Here is a 19,171-nt window from a genome sequence, read left to right as displayed (position 1 = left end):
CATGACTTTGGAAGCCAGCCGTGCTCCTTCATTCCCTCTCCCCGTGTGGCTCGAGCCCATGTTGGCGCTCAGAGGGTGCGGGTGTGGGTTTCGTGCCGTTCTGTCAGATGAGTCAATAGATGACAGGCAGTGAGCTGAAGGAAACGTTTTTATATCCTTAAAAGTGTTATCTGTGAGGAGCAGTTTGTAGCACCAGAGTGAAAAGAAGCCTCTCTCAGATGGCTGGCTTGATGCAGGCAAAGCTGCTAATTTGTTGTCAGCCTCGAGGAGATTTAGAGCCTCGGCCTCCCCGGCGGTCGCTCACCGTGGAATTGTTTCCCTGCTCTTTCCTCCGAGTCTCCTGCCCCGCAGTGGGAAAAGCTGGAGGTTTGCAGAACCTGGGAGCACCAAGATTCTTCTTTCGTGGACAGGTGTGGAGATTGGTGGCCGGGGACTTTTTCTGACTTAATGGCGTGGCGTGCTCTTGGGAAAACACAGCAACCCCTTCTCATAGCTGAGGGCAACCACAGAACTTCCTGTGGGAAGGAGACCTGGAGTCCAGTCACTCAACCATGCCGGGAAGGGGAGCATCAGAGCGAAAGTTCTCGTCTGCTCTCTTGGCAAAGCCCTCCCCGAGGCAGACTGCATACACAGAAAATGCACTTGGCATCTAAGTCGGAGCCTCCCCAAATGTCGGATTCACACCTGTAGCAGGCCCTAGCCCTGGGTCTGCCCACCAGTTAGGGACAGGACCGTGGGAACCAAGATGGCTGCCCACTGTGGCGGGATGGCGGTCCTAGAAGTCCTTTCCGGACTCTGGTTAAGCCCCCATCTGTTGAGGCCACATTAATGGGAACTTGCCAGTGGCCACTTGTAGAGGGAATATAGAAAAAGAAACTGAGTAGGTGGTTGTTTGTGTGCTCTGGGTCAGAACTTGCATTATTATGTAGATTTCCACGGTTAATCAGATTAATTTTCATCTTTTACAGTTCACTGAGATTTTTGTCCCCAAGAGGAGGCCTTTGGGTACTGAGTGCTGGAGTTTTAAAATTTCTTGGTAATGCCTGAATCAACACTCTAGGAATTGCCTCTTTGCCAGCTTTTCTCCTTTTTGGCAATGGCGAATGCATGAAGAATGCCTTCTTTGAAGCTTTAAGGCACACAATAGGCTAAGAACTCTCTAATTGAACTTTACAAGCTGAAGGGGCTGACTTCTGTGCAGCATTTGAACAAACTTCTAGTCACCGCAGTTTAGTAAGGGGTGGCTGCCAAAAGCCATGTAAGGCTTTATTTGATCCATTTATGAATAAAGAGCCTGCAGTAAATTAATTACCATATATTGGGGCTAATAAAATCTAGCACGATGAGAACGCCTTTGGGCTCATCTGTAGAGGGAATGAGGACAGAGCTGATTCCTGGTATCCAAGCGTTTCCTGGCCCTGGGGCCTTCCACAGTGCGGGTGGGTGGTGTGGGGTTGGAGAAGGATGGGGTTCACGCTCCATGTCCATTGAAGAGGTATGTGAGCTAGCTTTTGGTTCTGCAACTGCTGGAAGGCTTTGCTTTATTGATCATAATAAGCTGTTCTGTCTTATTAAAGTTGCATCATGGAGTCTGGTTTTTGGGAGCCCCGTTGAGAATTAGTTGCAGAAGAAGTGATTTGCTTGTATTTTCCAACAGTTAACAGGCCAAGCAGATGGGGGAGCAGACCTGAGCTAGTTGGGTTGGCTGCCTGCCACTCTTCCATGAATTGTGATTTTCACGGATCTGTACTAGTTTCCCCTCTACCTCCCCCCTCTTTTGGAAGTTCTAGCCTATGGGTCTGAGGAAAGGAATCCTTGGTTTCCTGTAGAATGCTCCCTTGTAAGCAAATGTTGCTGCAGGGTGTCCCATGGACCCTGTGTGGTGTGCGTCAAATCGGTGTCGCATAGACTGCATGTTAGTGCAAGAGCAGAGCACGAGCTCTTTAGCGAAAACAGATTTCACCTGTGCTCTGCCTTGCATTTTTCAGGTGCTTCTCTTTTGTCCAGGCTGTGGTTCCCAACATACTGAACCACACGGAAGAAAGTGTGTTCAGCTTCTGTTTCGAAATGGCATTTGTATACAAATGTGAAAGAAGCCAGAGCAGCATTTGGGTGAAGAAGGTCGCAGTTCCTCCTCAGAGGCCATTCCAAAAACTTGTTTTGTTAAATATATGTAAGATGAACACACACACACACACACCCCATGTGCAAAAATGCTGTTTCAGATGAGTATATGGTAGAAAGGACAGTGTGAAAGCAAATGCGTATTTCCTACAACCTTCATGAAGAAATGGAACATGTCCATTTCAGGACCTTTGAAAACCCCTGGTGTGCCCCTGCCTTTCTCCCACTCTGTTGTTAACATTCTCTGTGAAACCACTAACTTGCGTTTTGTGGGGTTTCTCGTTTCTGTGTGTTACTGTGTCCCTCTGAGTTTCTACGTCAGCACCTCGTTTATTTTGCATAGTTTAAACATCGTATAAATGGGGTCCTATAGGGTGCTTCTCTTGGCTCGGTGTTTTCCCTCAGCCCTGAGCTCTGGTTCATTTCCACTGCTGGGTCGGAATGTTTGAATATACCGTGATGATTTATCCATTCTTGCGCCCGTGGACTTTCGGATTGCAGCCAGCTCTTTGCAATTTCAAACACTGCCCCTGTGAACATTCTTGTAACCGGTCTCTCGCTATCTAAGGCAGTGTTTAAACAAACCAATCTACTTTAAACACTACGCTGGCATATTTTTTTAAAAGATTTATTTTGCCAAGAGGGCATGCCGCAAGATATTTCAGGTATCAATTGATTGTAAGGTGACCATTTATTACCCACTTCAAAGAAAGGCATGTATTTACCCAGCAATGCGAAGGAACCATAGATTTGTGTCTCCGTTCTTACTCTGGGTCCAGATAAAAGTGCCGGCTGCTGCGAAATGCGTTTCATTAATGTTTGTTAAAAGGACAGCTTCAAGAGTCAAATGGAATTTTAAGATTGAAAAGATAAGTGAGAAGTGCCTCTTTGTCTCCATGGGCTGCCTTCACCTCTCCTCCCTGAGCCGATGGAGAGTGTTGCTTGTTGGCACTTGCTGCTAGGTGTTCTGGTTGCTTCTCCCGTGGTATTCCCCAGCAGCCTCGCACAACATCTCTTCGACTTCATGTGAAGTCGAGAACAACACTTGGTTCTCCAGAGCGGAATACATGTCTCCTGGGAGAAGGCGTGTTGAATAAGTAGAACCGAACGTGTCTTCTGTATCCTTGTCTTGCTGCCCCCGGCCTTTGCATTGCTTTTCTCTCTGTGCCAGAGCCCTCTTCTCCCAGAGCTCCCATATGTTCACGTTTTTGCAGTTTGGGCTCAGATCTTACCTTCCCAGGAGGACATTCTTGGACTCCCATACCCAGACTCCCTTCCCTAGCCCTTATACTGCTTTATTAATTTATTTTTTCAAGGACTTGATACCTAAAATTATAGTTGTTTCCTTGGCTGTTACCCGCCTTTTTTTTTTTTTAAAGATTTTATTTATATTTTTTTATTAAGAGAGTAAGCATAAGTAGGGGAGCAGCAGGCAGAGGGAGAAGCAGACTCCCCTCTGAGCAGGGAGCGCAATGCGGGACTTAATCCTGGGACCCTGGGATCACGACCTGAGCCATGATTGCTTAACTGGCTGAGCCACCCAGGTACCTGGCTGTTACCTGTCTTATCCCATATGTCATATGGGGCCAGAGTCTGTCTGTAGTGCCTAGTGCACAGAAAGGGGGAAAAATGGGTTGAGGAAAGGGTTTTGTTTTGTTTTGTTTTTAAATAATAATGACTAGATTAAGGATATTTCCTTTTTTTGTTTTTGTTTTTGTTTTTAAGATTTATCTATTTATTTGAGAGAGAGCAAGAGCATGAGCCAGGAGGAGGGACAGAGGGAGAGGGAGAAGCAGACTCCCCGCTGAGCAGGGAGCCCAGTGCAGGACTCTATCCCAGGACCCTGGGATCATGATCTGAGCCAAAGACAGATGCTTAACTGAATGAGTCACCTAGGCGCCCCAGATTAAGGATATTTCTAAGTGAAAGATGGCTGTAGTCTTTATATGTAGGCTGCTAGAGACTTCTAAGTAAGTCATCAGACTTTAGGCTTTGTTGTTTTTCTGATCCTGTGAAATGGGGTTATGGATGTAATAAGTAGGAAACAAGAGTAGACATAAAATTGCTTTTTAAGCAGGGGGAAAGATGTGTTGCTGACATTATGTAAACTGCTCCTGACTGTGGACTGGCCCAAAGGTGGTTGAAGGGAACTAGGTTTGAAAACCTTTCAGGGGGCGCCTGGGTGGCTCAGTGGGTTAAGCCACTGCCTTCAGCTCAGGTCATGATCTCGGGGTTCTGGGATCAAGCCCCGCATCAGGCTTTCTGCTCAGTGGGGAGCCTGCTTTCCTCTCTCTCTCTCTCTCTCTCTGCCTGCCTCTCTACCTACTTGTGATCTCTACTTGTCAAATAAATAAATAAATAAATAAAATCTTTTTAAAAAAGAAAAAGAAAGAAAACCTTTCAGAAATTTCCCTGTAGGAAAACAACAGTCTTCGAAGATAAAAGTGGCAGCCAGGTTGGAAAGCTCCGGGAGACGTTATTTCTCTCCCACGGTAATTGCACATGCAGAATCTGTACACTTTTGAATGTCTGCGCACCTAGCTGACACACACTGGAAACTTAATAAAAACATTTTTATTTTCCTCTCTCCTGGTAGGTATTCCATTTTGTAAATTTTACATCGGCTAATACTTGGTAATGTTCTTTTATCGAGGCCTATTAATCATCTGACCGTTCAGAGGAGGGGCTATTTTGTTCTGTGATTTGTGATTCTATTGGACAAACAGAGTCGTGTGCCAGGCAGGGAAAGGGTGTTTGGATAAAAGCTTCCTAAGTTGTTTAAATACTTTGTATTAACCTCAGAATCTACTAGACCCTTTCTTCTCAATCCAGACTGCACGTTAAAATCATCTTAGGAACTTGGGGGAAATGCCATGGCTCAGGCTGCACATCTACATACGCCAATTTGTTTGGTTTAGGATGGAGTCTAGCATTGTTTTTATATGTGGGAGTTCCTCTGTGACTCTTGAGGTTATTCTGATCAGCAGGGAGCGTCGAGAACCACTTGAAGAGATGATTTGTTTACAGACATGGCTGTCTGGACACCTGGGTGGCTCAGTTGGCTAAGGTGCCTTCGGCTCAGGTCCAGATCCCAGAGTCCCGGGATTAAGCCCTGCGTCAGGCTTTCTGCGCAGTGGGGAGCCTGCTTCTCCCTCTGCCTGCTGCTCCCCCTGCTTGTGGCCGTCAAATAAATAAATGAAATCTTTAAAAAAAAAAAAAAAAGCAGCAAATATCGCTTTCTCCAGGAATCACCCTGGTAAGTGAGGATATACTGATGCTTGGGGCCCCACTCTCAATGGTTGGAGTTTTGAAGGAGGATTGGCCTCAGGATTTTTAAAAAGATTTCTCCTGTGATGCTAATTTGTCCCAGTCTTTGAACCACTGCTCTCAACTATGTGCTGCTTAAACCTAGAGCCCACACAGAAAGGCCTCCATCATTTTGCATGTTGGTACAACAACCTGGAATGCTTCCTAAAATGCAGATTCCTGGACCCCACTCCTGAATCTCCAGGGGAATATGTTGGGGTGCCACATACCCCTCCAGTGATTTTTAGGATCGTGCACGTTTGGGGGACCTGGCCCAAGCCCAGACAGTATTGCTTTTTCCTATGTTATTTGTTGTGGGTGAATTTTCTCATAATGTGCTTGGCTTGCTTCTGAGCAAAGAAGTGAATTAAAACAAAAGCCTTTCAGATTTAGGAGAATATATACAAGGAGCAAAATGTATCAGTTAATGACATTTCAGGGGACAGTTATAATTGCTTTTTTTTTCTGTAGTTAAATGATAATAAAGTACAAGCTGCATTAAATCCTTTAAATACAAAGCCTGTTCAGAGATAAACATTTGATAATGGGGGGTATGGCAGAGCCTCATCTGTTTATTATAATGTGAAGAGATAGCGTAGGTAATTAAAAGCCAAAACCAATGGGAAAAAAGTGTTCTCATCCTCGGAAACCTTCCCCTCTTCCCTGCACCCAGGCCTTTTAAAATTTGAGCCTATAATCTGATTTGCATTTCACTCTTATTTCCATGATTTTAGTCTTGTGGAGATGCTCAAATGTAGTGTCCTATTAAAAACACATAGATAAATGAGCAAAAGTGAAAAGACAAGACCTATTGGACAGTACTGATTGGACTCAATTATGCGCCTTGCGTTGTGTGAGCCACTCGGGAAGAGATTAAAAGTACAAGATCATGCCTTGTGCTTTGTGGATAAATAGGCCTGTTTTGCAGTGTCTAAATAATGTACAACCTGTGTAATCTACCGACTGGTTCATCACTTGCCATCCTGAAGAGTAGCAGCTGAGTATAATTTGCTACATTGTACTCTCTGGTGTTTCTAGTCATTTATGAGAGAGTTTTCCATCATTTGTAGGCAAAAGATCCCTGTCCCCTCCTGTGAGTTAAGAGTTGGGAGTTTAATGAGGCCAACCTCCAGCCGAATCTGCTGGAAAGAGCTTGGAAGGGTGAACGAGGTGTGCTCAGATTGCCTGGGGAGCACAGTGGGGGTTCTCGTGACTTCCTGGGGTGGTGGTCAGGTCCCCATCCCTGGAGGGTGGCTCCAAAAATTTATTTGTTGCATATGCCCACTCTCTCATGTCCTGTTTTTCTCCCTTGTGTGAGGAGGCGGTTCATTACACTTACCCTTTTTTAGTTTCTTCTTAGAGAGTCACCGAAAGCTAGTAGGACCTTATTGCTGTTACCAGGTATGAATGTAAGCCCATGATAATACGACTGGGGTTCCCACTTCTTTCTGATGAAAGAACTTTTAGGAGATGTGTTTGTTTTCCCTGGGATAGAAAACAGTGAACAATGTTAAGATCTGAGTTGGGGTTTTTGTTTTGTTTTAGTTTGGTTTTTGGTGGGGTTTTCTTTTTGTTTGTTTTTGCTTTTTTTCCTTTTAGCATTGGAGATGCTAACATCAAAAGGCTGTTCCTTCAAAGAACTTCATGTTGCTATTTAAATGGTAATTACTTTTCTCCTGGGTTAGCTCCCGGCTTGGTAAATTTAGCAGGCTCAAGTATTTTTATTTTATATTGTTGGTACTATGAGACGAGGGTCTGAATAAAAAAAAAAGTGCTCACTCGATTCTGATTAGGAGGACAGTCAGTTCCTAGATTGAGCATCTGTTCCAGTGTTACTTGGGAAAAATCATAAACTATGCTGCATTTTAAATAAGTGAATGGTCCTTTGGTTTTCTGTTATTGTCTGTTTTGCACACATGTTTCCTTTCGTGTACTTAGAGACCATTTTCCCAGTGAATAGAGCCTACCGATATAATTAAGCTCAGTTTGGTTCATTCTTCAGCGAGTTACTGTTTTCATGGAGGAAGAGTAGTAAAATCCTGTTTTTAAAAAAGTGCTAGGAAACCGAATCACAATATTTAGAGGTCAGAGCATGGCACGGTTATTTTAAAAATAAATAAATAAAAATAAAAAGCCTTTCCCCCATATTTCTGATGTGCATCGGGATTGGGAACCACAGACACAGACCCATTCTGCATTTTATTTCGGTGAGAAAGAAGTAAATCAATGAATTTATCTAATGAGGTACCTATTAATATTTTATGTTGTATTTCTCTGTAGAGTTTTCTAGGGAGAGAAAGTGTGTTTTGGCTCTGGTAATTTTGCTGGGTGGTTTCTTGACTGGTCATCTGATCCGTCCTTTCTCTATAGAATTGGGTCCCTGGGAAGACCATTACGAATTCTGTGCGCTCCCCACCCCGCCCCACCCCCACAAGCCCTTTTACTTAGAGCTTCCTTTGAATATTTTATTATCTACTGGTTTATAATCAAGACCACCCACCTGATTTTAGCCTGCTGACTTTTTCCCCTGCCTTTTTATTCCTTCAAGCCCACAGTGCATGTGTATTCATGTTTTTGCTTTCCGTTCACGGAGATCTCCAGCTGGGAAAATATAGTGTGTACAATACTCTCTGCCTTCAACTGACATTGCTCATAAATTGCAACAGAAACACTGCTATCAGCAGCTTAATAGCAGGTAGAATACAGCTCTCCATATCAAGTCTCAGCAGGGTACAGAAACTACGCTTACCAAATTTCCAAAGGAGAAGGACGAGGGGGTAGGAAGTTTTCTCTCGAAGAATAACCAAAACAACACTGAAAATTGATTCACTGAAAGCAGCTTTTTGAAGAGGGCCTATAAGGGCTGACTCAGTGGTTGCTCCGCTGTCAGCTTTCTGCTGAATTGTTATTTTTGCAGACCTCACAAGAGGGTTTTATGGTAGAGCAGTGTGGAAAAAGGCCGGCTTCTTGGCTTCTCTGTCTTTCCGTCTTTCTTTCTGTCACCCCTTTAAAAGGCCTTCGATAAACCTCATGAAATGCACGGGGTACCTCTATCTCTACTGTAAGATGATGAGGTGCTGTTAGAAATTACCCTCAGGCTCACACCTGCCCTCACCCATGCCCGTGTCCCTGGCGGGAGAATCCTGCCTAGAATAGTGGAAAAGCTGGCCTCGCCGTTAGTCTTGGCTCTGAGCTACAATTTATTTTATCTTGCCCGGTGACCCATCCAATTATTTGACTTCTGGTAAAAGAGCACACAATTACGTAGCATATCAAGATGTTAATATTTTAGGCTGGGATGTAAAATTGGACACTCTTATTTATAGAACCATTCCGTTAAAAGAAGGGAAAAAAAAGAAAAGGCGAGGAAAATATATAGCGGCCTCCAGTGTGAGAATTTCCAGTGCTATAGCACATCGCTTTATCTTAATAAGTGAGGTTATATTAATATGTTGAAAAGGCCCCAGTTCCCCTCTGTGAAGAAAGGATTGCCAGGCTCCGTCATCTTTTGTGAGTCGCCATGGCAAGAGTCCTGCCTCTTGCCAGAAGAGATTAGTGCGGGCGGTGGAATAATTCTTTCTTTAAACCAAGTTAAGCTGTTGTATTAATACTACTGTCCAAGGGCTCAGGCAGATGAAAAGTGCTCCGCGTCACTCCAGGCTCCTTGGTGACTTTTCCTAAAGGACTCGCCAAATATTCCTGTCGCCACGTGCAGCCCCATCCCCCAGAATGTAGGAAAGTCATTAATCCAACCCCCCCCATTTCTGTCCTTCAAAAATGCCTCATAGTTTTATGTATATCTTACTTTGTGTGGTGCGTATTTTTCTCTCAAGTCTGGGAGCCTCGTTGCTCTGATAAGAATCACCTTAGATGTTTGGAGGAGAGCTAAGAATCGTTTTTTTGTTTTTTTGTTTGTTTAATTTTATTTACCTATTTGACAGAGAGAGATCACAAGTAGGCAGAGAGGCAGGCAGAGAGAGAGAGAGAGAGGAGGAAGCAGGCTCCCTGCTGAGCAGAGAGCCCGATGCGGGACTCGATCCCAGGACCCTGAGATCATGACCTGAGCCGAAGGCAGCAGCCCAACCCACTGAGCCACCCAGGCGCCCAGAATCGGTATTTTTAATAAGCATTCAAGAGGATTTTTTTTTTTTTATCACCCAGGGAGTTTGGGAAAACATTAGCGTTGGATAAGCCTGGGTTTGAAACCCATATGTGCCATCATCTAGGAGTGTGTGTGTGCCTCTCTGTGTGTGTGTGCGCGCGCGCGTGTGTGTGTGTGTGTGTGTGTTTGAGTGAGAGAAGAGATTCACAGATTTCTCTGTAGTTCAGCCAGGAACCCACATCTGGAAACCTCTCTATTTTCCAAAATGGCACCCTGATTCTTAACATGTAGAGAACGCCAGAGCCTCGAGGCCCGTGGATTTTTGCTGTCAGTAATGCTGCATTGGGATTGAGTATGGCTCATGACCCACTCCCTCCTGCCAGGCCCCTTGGCCATGGACCCTGTCCACCCCGCCAGAGGGCTGTGATGATGACCCACTGCCGTTCTGAGAACACCTCCTCTTCCAAAGCGAAGACAGCGAGCGCCTGGGGAGGCAGCCCCCTGCCTTCCAGGCTGAGTCAGCAGCTACTTCTTGAGCTTGGTGATAGAAGGAAGCAAGTATGAGAGGCTCTCGGTACGAGTTTAGATCTTATTTTGTCCTGTGACTTCCCACCGCGCAGAGATGTGCTCCATTGGCAGGCGGTGGGTGTTGGTGGCCGTGGTGGGGGAGGGGGCTGGGAAACTAGGAGTCAGAAGACTTGTCTGGCACTTGTGACCTCTCTCCTTAGCAGGGTGCTATCCCAGGAAGCCTGTGGTCAGGTTCACTGAAGGCAAATGGGTAGAGCTTTATCTGACTTTTCTCGTCCTCCTCCTCATTGCATTAAATGTGGCACTAAGTGGATTGTGTTTTACCACTCTGGCCTTTGCAGCAACAAGGAGTCTTCTGATTCTTTTTAATCCTTTTCTGTGGCATAAATTTAAGACACTCCTCTTCAACTGCCTTCCTAATTAGGCCAGGGAGTTTAGGATTGATTAAATGAAAAGATGAGTCCCTGGTGCATGTGTTACCTACCACAGGACCTTGGCTGTTACTTGGAGCTCTGACTCCTTCCTTATCCAGACCAAAGAAGCCTTTTCTTGACCACCCCCCCGCCCCCGCTTCTCCAGAGCCACTTTTTAATCACTTGGGTGTGTGTTAGTCTCACTGAAGCAAAATTCTGCAGTGGCCCTAAGGCTCCCTCAAGGGCCTCAGCTTTAAAGGAACCTCTTACCCCCTGTAGAAGCCTTGAGAGCCCATCACAACGGCCGTCCCAGTTGCTACCTACCTTATGCTGGGTGCTGCTCTCTGGGCCCCCGGGATCCCTGGAAGAGAAGAAAGGGAGAGACCTAGCTGTACTTTTGGCTCTCTTCTCCCTAGTCAGGGATCCACCATGTAATCTCCAGGCCTGGTTACTTCTTCCTGAAGAGGGGAAGTTTTGCATAAGTGATTGCCAAGGTTCTTTTGTGCTTGAAAATAACATGATTTGTTTGTTTTGGAGGGAACTCAGGACAGGATGTGATGAAGTTTATTGTGTCAGTTGTGTGCCTTGTCATTTAAATTTGGCGCCGTCACTGATTAGTGCAAGAGGAGAATTCCTTGCAGTGAGGGCCAGCTGTGTATGCTCTGGTGGCTTCTACATGGGGACACTGGGTAATTGTTACAGACTGGAGCCAGGTCCCTTGGGTTCCTCTGTAGGGTCACAGCTTCCTGCTCTTGTGACCTTGGGATGTAACTCACTGCCTTTTATGCATCAGCCCATCATTTGTAAAATGAGGAGAATAGAGTATCCTCCTCATTGGGGTGTTAGAAAGACATTTCAAATAGTGCCTAACACACAGCACTCTGCACTTCTCAGTGGACACACATACCCACGCCCAGCGTTGCAGGATTTCTTCGAGGCAAAGATAGGAATGCCCTTCGTTAGCCCGCCAACATGTATGTTCTCTGTAATTTGGGATTCCAGCCTTACAAGACGGGCAGACTGTCCTCCTAGTAGGTATTCCTCCGCAGCACATTAACACTGTCATGGTCCTGCTTTCTGACAGCCACATCAAGCTAGCAGGTGTCTGGACTGCAGGTCCTTCCAACAAAGGCGATGTGAGGGGAGAGGGGAGCCATGGTCAGACAGCGGCCAGGTCTCGGGATCTGCAGTGAACAAACCCTCCTCCTCCTGGGAGCCCAGTTTCCCTGCTGGTCCAAAGCAGCTTTCCTCTGGGGTCACCTAGAATGTAAACAACAGGAAGAGGTGATCGGAACCATGCTTCGTATGTAAATGCTCTGTGAAAAATATTTACTGCATCCTCCCCAGCCCCCAGCCCCATCTTCGTAGATTTCTTTCTTCTATTTCCTTCGTGTAATGACTGCGGTTATAAGTGCATTTTAAGTAGAAGTTATTTTGAAGGATTGATCCTCTGTACCTCATGCATTCAGGGATCAGGCATTTCATTTTTGCTTTCAATTGAATTGCTAATTTATAATAAGTGAGTGGAAATTTGCATCTTTATAATCTCCTGTTCCAGAGGACACTATGCTGCATCTGTAACCGTATTTACCCGTGTATGGATGGCCGGCGTTTACACGGTTGCTGCTGTGGCCCAGATTTTTTTGTTTTTGTTTTTCTTAAAGCGTGACTATTTCAAAAATTTTTTATGTGTCCTTTTGTTTTATTTTGTGGAATATTTACAAGCAAACTGTGACTTACACATATTTACCAAGTTTCTTTGTAAACGAGTGCCTTAACGTAAAACTAGACTAACATAATTCACTGGAATTAAACATGAAGCATTGCAGTTTGTTGTACAGATTAAAACGCATATGACACGGGGCGCCTGGGTGGCTCATTCAGTTAGGCATCTGCCTTCAGCTCAGGTCATGATCCCAGGGTCCTGGGATTGAGTCCCATGTTGGGCTCCCTGCTCATCAGGGAGCCTGCTTCTCCCTTTGCCGCTCCCCTTGCTTGTTCTCGCGCTCTCTCTTTCTGTCAAAAAAATAAGTAATGTCTTAAAAAAAAAAAAAAAGATGCATGCAGCTCTCCGATATAGACTTGGATCATTTGAGTTGTGAAGAAACAAGTCAAAACAAGTTACGAGTCTTCTGGGAGGAAAAAAAAAAAGTGCCTCTTGACTACATGGTGAAGGCAACCATATTGAAATAGTGTCCTTCTCCTGTCTTCTCTTTGGATTAGGAGCGCAGTAGCCTGAAGATCTGATGCTTTCTAAGTAAACTAATCTATTTGTTTTATGGGGAGAGAGGAGATACCGAAAAGCACAGTGGCAAAGACAGTTCTGTGTCCGGCACCGGAGAGGCCCTGTTAAAAGTCACGGGCCACGTGTTGAGGACCAGTGACGCATGTGCACGCTTCTGGTAATGCCAGCTTCCAGTTAGTACTAGTTCCCAGTCCCAGCACCGCTTCCAGCCACACGGTGCATCCCCAGAAGGCAGGCGGAATAATCCGCGCCAGCAAGGATCACAACGGGAAGACACTGCTTCGTACCTCACCAGAGTTTTCCCCCATTTATGGTCATGAACGCGTAACATGGGATCTGCGTTACTGAGCAATCAGTGAAATAATTTTCTGTCTCCTTGAAATCCATTTCTGGTGATCACACATGCAGATGGAAAACCATGGCTTGAAGATTTACACTCAGCAAATAAAATTGACGTCCCCTGAAAGGCAAAGACTGTCATTTCATGCTTGCTAACCTTCGTTGTCTATCTCCCTTTGGGACACACACGCGGCGCGGGACACACACGCGGACGCGCCCATTATGGAGAGATGGCTTTCTGCTCTGTCAACTTTGTTTTATAAAAGCTCTGTTTTCTTTATGGCCTTTATCTAGTACATCTGTAAAATTTATTTAAGCCATGACAGATCTGTCTTTGGGGCCCCAGACTCTGGGAGAATCCCCACCTGGCGGCCCATTGGGAGGAGATTTGTAGGCTATGACTGTTCATTAAATTGTAAGCAGCAGTGGGAGAGGCCAGTGGTCCGCATCTACCGTGGCTGGGCGGTTATGGTCTCTGTTTGGAGCTTCTGCCATCAGGTGAGCGACAAATGGACCTCATCAGTCGCTTTCATAATAGTTCAATAAAAGTGGATGGCTTTTGAAATCCTTGAGGAAGGTTCCGGGTTTCTTTACTTTGTAAGAGTGCTTACTTCACAAAAATTTCCAATAAAAAAATAGACGGTAACTCAAAACCCAGTGGTTCGCATTCATATTATTACCCGTTATTTTGAAAATGGCAAGAATCGATGGAGATGGGCTCCTTCGCTTGGGAGGGATCAGAATCAGGGGACAGATCGTCACCGTCGTAATTTCACTTCGGCCTTTGGATTTGTGTCACGATAATAACGCAGGGACTCTTTTACACTTTGTTCTTTTCGATATTTCATATTTCACTTCGGCCTTTGGATTTGTGTCACGATAATAACGCAGGGACTCTTTTACACTTTGTTCTTTTCGATATTTCATCTGCCTTTAAAAAATAAGAAAGAGGGTGCCTGGGTGGCTCAGTGGGTTAAGCCGCTGCCTTCGGCTCAGGTCATGATCCCAGGGTCCTGGGATCGAGTCCCACATCGGGCTCTCTGCTCAGCAGGGAGCCTGCTTCCCCTCTCTCTCTCTGCCTGCCTCTCTGTCTACTTGTGATCTTTCTCTGTCAAATAAATAAATAAAAATCTTTAAAAAAGAAGAAAGAAAGACATTTATTGAGCACCTGCTTTTTGCAGGGCACTCTGAGTGAGAGACAGTGCTGAGTCTCCTCCAGAGTTGGCAGATAAAAATTCAGCTTCCTGAACATCACGTACGTCCTACAGTAGAAATACCCACAGGAGCGGTCAGGCATTTTCAGGGCTTCCCAGAGCTCTGTGCCCCCGGCCTCAGACGCCAGTGCATAAAGGCAGGCCCGGTTCTCCCTGCAGAAGGTAGTAGGAAAGCGTGAAGCCTGAGGTAACCTGGTGTATGCAGGGTACTGAACGTCAGTTTGAGGTGTCGTGAGGGTGGGGGAGGGGTGAGTGGTGGCGGTGGAAAGGTAACCGAGGCCTGAGTGTGGACAGTGGCCCAGATGAAGAGGAGGGGATGGAGCCAGGAATTTTAGTGGGAGTCAGAAGAGCCACACCTTCGGGACCAGATAGGTGTGAGTGCTTAAATGGAAGGGAGAGGTCTGGGATTGTGAATTGTGACTACCTCGAAACGACAGCAAAAATGATAAGTCAGAACTGTAGTCCGTGGTGAATTCTAGAATGAGTCCTCCGCTTCGTACTTCAGATCCTTTCTAAGGAGAAACATAGATAGGGAAGGGATTCCGGGTTCCCTGCTATCCCCAGACCCCTGTTTTGTCTGACATGTCGCATTATGGGAAAGAAGAATAGCATTTCCACCAATTAAGGTCTGTAGCCATTGGTGTGCTGGTTAAAAAAAAAAATTTTTTTTAAGATTTTATTTATTTATTTGTCAGAGAGAGAAGGAGTGCATACAAGCAGGGGGAGCGGCAGACAGAGCGGCAGAGGGAGAAGCAGGCTCCCTGCCAAGCAAGGAGCCCGATGTGGGACTCGATCCCAGGACCCTGAGATCATAACCTGAGCCGAAGGCAGTGGCTTAACCCATTGAGCCATCCAGGCGCCCCTGCGCTGGTAAATGAACACCCAGTTTTGGATTGGAGGACTCAGGAACCCTGATTGGTAGTGTTTGCTGTTTTGTGGTGTATATTCTCAACTATGGTCTGTTCCAAGCTTCCAACATGAGGTGTCTGAAGATGGTTCTAGGAAGAGGTGTGTGCCCATCCATGGCACGTAACTCCAAGCACACCACTGGTCTTCACCTAGGTGGCCTTGCGTACCCCAGGGGCCCACATCCACACACATACGGTGCCTTCATGAAATTGTGTTACTTATAAAGTTAGGTTTAGGTAACCTTATGCAACGCATTTTGGAGCGTGGGATCAGAAGTCAGACTGCCTGTGTTCACATCTCTGACTTTCCAACCCTGGGCAAGTCTGCCGGTTAAGCCATCTTGGAATTACTTTGCTCATCAGTAAAATAGTAATCATCAGGAACCGGAGGCTCAGTTGGCTCCGGTCATGATCCTGGGGGTCTGAGGATCGAGCCCCGCATCAGGCTCCCTGCTCAGAGTCAGCTTCTCTCTGTCCTTCGGCCCTTCCTCCCTTTCTGTGCTCTCTGACTCTCTCCATCTTCACGGACTTGAGACTTAACCCTTCGTAAGGATAAGTCTTTATGTATGGCACTTAGTGGCTTGAATACTGGTTGGTTTTCTCTGCGTCCTTTCCAAACTCATTTCTGGGCTGTACGAAGTAGGAATAGCCAAGGAAGTTCTTTTTCTCTAAGAACAGGCTACACGTTCACTTTTGTCCTGAAGAGTCCACTCAACCTTTTTTTCTTTTTTTTTTTTTGGCCTTGATAGCCCATGACATTTATGAGTTTAATCTGCTCTGGCGGTGTGTTCCTAGTGAATTAGGAATTTCTGATTTTCCTTACTATTCAAGTTGAGTTGAACTGAAGGAAACCAGAAAATGTAGTCCTTTGCAGCGAGACACTTTATCAGGACTGAAAGCACGGTTTGCTCTCTTGCCCACCATCTTTTCAGAAAGCTGATCAGATCGAGTATTACATTCATAGATCTCGGAGTTAGTATACCGTCAAACCCACAAATGGAGCAGGGTTTAATTGGAAAATGGCTTTCTAGTCACTCATTAGGGAAAGTATGTATTAATTTATAGGTACTAATTTAGATATGGGGATATAATAAATAAAACAACGTAATCGGTCTCTTGGCTAAATGTGCTAGGATTTTGTGGCTAAAAAATGTATTTGTTATTTTTAAAGATTTTATCTATTTGTCAGAGAGAGAGTGTGTGTGTGTACAAGCAGGGAGAGGGGCAGAGAGAGAAGCAGATTCCCTGCTGAGTGGGGAGCCCGATGCGGGACTCGATCCCAGGACCCTGAGATCATGACCTGAGCTGAAGGCAGAGGCTTAACCCACTGAGCCACCTAGGCTTCCCGTGGTTGAAAATTTCTTAAGCAAAGAAAGCTCAGTGAGAAACTAAGCCATTTGGTTTTTGTGTTTTTTTCCCCCTTGTTTCCACAAACTAAGACTTCCGAAAAGTCACCATGTGATCTTTCCTTCCAAGAGTTCAGTTTTGTAAAGACACTTGTTCAGTACTTTCAACAAGTGTTGTGGGTCCTTTGCTGTGGGGCTGTCCTGTCCGGTCACCTGCTGCCCCGGGCCATGGAGAAGCAGAGGAGGTGCTCTGATGACTCACCTTTGCCAGGCCTCCCCCACCCCCCCTCCTCTCCCCTAGGAGGCCTGTTTGGGTAAGAAGAGAGAATGGTTTGGTGTTTCTTTCAAAGGAAACCAGAAAGCCTTTGGACCCAGTCACTCTGCACCCCTTCAGAGTGCTGTATCCCTCACACGAAGCCCACGGGCCACTGTGCACGGCCCTTGCCCTCGCCATGCAGGGGGTGGCTGGCCCCTAGCATGCCCAGCTACCAGTTTCAGTGGAAGAATTTCTTTAGTTATTTCAGGCAGAGGACTTCAGTAGGAAATATGGTATCTCTACTTCATCTCTCCAGCAGGCGCTCTCCTGCCCTATGGACTCTTCCCCACAGATATCTGCCTTTAAAAAAATAAATAAATAAAATAATCTTCCCTCTGCCAACTCCCAAATGTTCCCATTGTCCAGCCCAGCATTCCGTGTTCACATTGGTATTCAGTGTAGCAACCCAGGACCATAATGGGTACAAATCAGAGTTTTGTCTCGTGTGTGTGTGTGTGTGTGTGTGTGTGTGTGTGTGTGGTGTGTGTAGCTCTTGAGAGAATTACAAGGCAACCTGGGAAAGATGCTGAAATGTTTAGTCAGGTCTTCTCTCGTTGGAAAGAGGTGTATAAAACACACGGTGATGATGAGCACCAATTAACAGTGCATTACTTTCTGGAGGAGACTTCACGCTGGCTGCCCTGCAGGTCAGAGTCAATAAAGACTGAGTTACTAACAATAGCCTTTCTCTCTCCCGAAGCCTTGGACTTAACCCTAACTTCATCAGACCAGAGAAGAAGAGGCTCGTGCAAACAATAGGCATCTCCGAGGTTGACTTGGGCCTAATGCTCAGAGGCCGTGAAAGCTGTCGGGAGCCTGATTGATGGGCTCTCACGCCTCAGTCCCCAGTGCAAAGCACTAATGTTCCAGCCTCTTTGGAGTGGGTGGTTGTGCCACCTGGGGTCAGAACTTACCAGCCTGCAGGGCTAATGTTTCAGATGAGGCCAGAGTGCAGTCAATAATTGATACGGAAATTCTGTGCTTCGAGTCACCAAGGAAGGCCACATCTTGACTCGAATTCCTGTGTGTTCCGAAGAGAAGTCCAGGTCCGCTTCGGATCTCCCTGCTGACAGTGTTAGTCACGTTTAAGACACGCTCTCATTGCAGAAGAGGACAAGAGCCATCCCGGAAGGCGTATTTAGTAGACACAACGAGCCAGATTTCAGGAGTTTCAGAATTGAGAAGTAAAATGAGGGGAAAGAAACACCAGCCCTTTGGCATTTATTTAAAAACCAAAGTAAATCACCCCTCAAATGTAATAACGTAGGTCAGAGCAATGTTAGGAGCTATCAAAGACTGGAAGAGACGTGAGTGTCAGAGAGCAGAGCCTGGAAGACTTGATCCCTTCTGCAGGGCAGTGTCACCCCAAGTTAGCTTGGTGGCTGCACGTGACCGTGTGTGTGTGTGTGTGTGTGTGTGTGTGAATGTGAATGAACATCTCTGCGTCTACATAAACACATGTATTATACACACAGTATGCAGAAATGGGCAGCAACGGGGTGACACCAAGCGAGGCTGGTCAATCAATAACCAGCTAAGTTTTGTTCTGCTCCAGCAAAACGATGACTTGCTCCAGTAAGTGCTAACAAAGGCCCTTTTCCCTTGCTCTGCTCGCAGAGAGCACTATTAGTCACGCTTCATTAGGCTTGTTTACAGAAAAGAGCTGGTCTCTAAGCACATTATTGAAATACTTGTAACTCTGCTGGGCTTTTTTCTTCGCTGAAAAGATAGGGACTTCGGAAGGGGGCGGGGGGAGGGGGCCTCGGACCATTGTCGAGACATCTAGTCTGTTCAGATGGTAATTGGAAGGATGAGTTTGCCTTTAATGCTCTCTGTGTCCCCAGAGCCCTGCTGCAGGGGCTCCTCTCTCGGCAAGGTCCCGGGGACCTTTAATTTTGCCTTTTGTTGCTGTGACAGATGCCAGGCATTCAGTTCCTGTTCCTGCGGACCGGATGTGCGGTTCCCGAACCCCACATCCCTAGAGGAGCCCGCAGGGATTTAGAACTGCATGTCCAGAGTGGTGAGGAGGAGGAGGTGGGGATATGGGCTTGCCACGGTGGGTATGCCAGGAAGGAGACCTTCCTGGGGGTTGCAGTTGGGGCCAGGCTTAGGAAGAACCTAAGTCCCTCCTGTTGGAATTTGCAGCTCGTGAGATGTGCTTAAGAGATCGTGCTACCGTGTGTCCAACAGCCCGGACCCCGGGAATCCGGGATAATTTGCCCGGCGGCCCCGTCTGAGGGTGCTTTACCTGCCAGAAGCGCAGTGAGGCCAGCTGCCGGCTGATTTTCTCAGTGTGCAACTCCTTGTATTTTGGGGTCTCCCTCTGTTTC

The 19,171-nt window shown here is 46.2% G+C and overlaps 1 protein-coding gene and 1 long non-coding RNA gene across 6 annotated transcripts in view; one reads left to right on the top strand and one right to left on the bottom strand.

Annotated features, from left to right (window-relative positions):
- The window catches only part of ZNF608 (zinc finger protein 608), a gene marked incomplete at its 3' end in the record, with an annotated part of 113,224 nt that overhangs the window by 71,658 nt on the left and 22,395 nt on the right, over window positions 1–19,171 (top strand). The gene's annotated exons all lie outside the window — the stretch shown is intronic.
- Window positions 9,708–18,107, bottom strand: LOC309861731. Its single transcript, XR_014310160.1, has 4 exons — window positions 17,756–18,107; window positions 11,381–11,733; window positions 10,798–10,834; window positions 9,708–10,296 (listed from the first exon to the last, which is right to left on the bottom strand). It is a non-coding gene; the product is annotated as an uncharacterized lncRNA (long non-coding RNA).

The sequence above is a fragment of the Mustela nivalis genome, assembly GCF_964662115.1.
Source record: "Mustela nivalis genome assembly, chromosome: 3".
NCBI lineage: Eukaryota > Metazoa > Chordata > Mammalia > Carnivora > Mustelidae > Mustela > Mustela nivalis.
This window is presented reverse-complemented; position numbering and strand designations above follow the sequence as displayed.